This window comes from Rhagoletis zephyria, unplaced genomic scaffold (assembly GCF_001687245.7).
Source record: "Rhagoletis zephyria isolate East Lansing unplaced genomic scaffold, Rhagoletis_zephyria_1.1 Rzeph_scaffold_00984, whole genome shotgun sequence".
In the NCBI taxonomy this organism is placed as follows: Eukaryota; Metazoa; Arthropoda; class Insecta; order Diptera; family Tephritidae; genus Rhagoletis; species Rhagoletis zephyria.
Window position 1 is genome coordinate 149,538 of NW_016158068.1, and position 1,352 is coordinate 150,889.

The following is a 1,352-nucleotide window of genomic DNA, read 5'->3' on the forward strand; positions in this document are numbered from 1 at the left end:
AACACAACAACCATCGAGTAAATTTTTATTTGTGTCAAACTGAAACTTTTTTTCCAATAATAAACGGTTAGCTGATTCAAGTCTACAGCAAGTTCACAAAATTAATTGAAAACGTGTATCAACCAAAGCATTGTTTATATTTGCTCAACAATGATTTTATTCAGCTAACAATATTGTCCACTCAAGGTAGTCGTTTTGTAATTATTAACAAATATTCATTTGTCCCAACTAGAAGTCTCAAGTAAATTGCAGACTTTCGTGAACTAGATATTTATTTCGCCGTATCCAACTATGCCACTTGGTCACTATAACCAAATCTTGGTAATTATAACTAAACCTTTTTCTGAGTGTACTTATTAATCGGTTAATGGTATTCGAATAGCCGCTTTCGACTATTCACAAACCGACTTTCGACTATTCGAATAGTTGCTGTGGGTCGACTGCTCGAGTATTGTAGCAAATCGAATTGCAGTAAGCGAAGTTTCATTGAATGTTTTTTTTTACAAATGAAAAAAATATATAAAATATACGTAAGTACACAACAAGATACGTTAAAAACAGCAAGGCATATCAAACAGGTAGTAAATAGCATTATAGGCGACATACACAGTGCGTCTGACTCGCGAGTCATTTGTGTACTTGTTGACTCCCCTTCGACTACACACAGTGGAATCATTCAGAGTCATCCCAGAAGTCATGTCAGTGTAACTAACACATATTTATTTTCACAAACGCATTCAAACTGACTTACGAGTCAGGCGCACGGTGTATGCCGCCTATTAGAGCAGAAACAACATTTGCGTGTGTTTTGTTGTTGCTTCTGGTATCGTAAGTGCCAAAACCCGTTCTGATTTTTTTCTTCTAAATCAAAGCATGCCATGTCAAATACAAAAAAAAAAAAAATAAAAAATAAAAAATTTAAATTGGAAGAAATTAAAGTTGTTGCAAATTTCTTTCTTAGTAAATTTGTTTGCTTTTTGAAGCATTTATCCATCCTTTGCAAGGCCCAGTAACCTGCGGTTGTGCTGCTGACTTGGGCGAGCGTTCCAAAAGCTGCTATTCAATCACTTGTTTTGTATGGAAAAAGGTTTCACATGCAAATAGATTTTAACAATTTAGAATTTTTGTGAGAATAAATTAGGAATATTTGACATTTTCGAGGCCAAATAATTTGAAAAAAATAAAAAATCAAATCAGCTGCTCTGCTGATACTAACTGTTTAATGTGCCTTCTACCTGTATTTATGTGCCTTGAGTACATACTTATATTTATGTACATACTGTGAAAAAATATTTAATAAAACACGCTTTTTTCCTTCCCGAGCTCAAACAGTCTCGGCGGTCAGTTTCGTA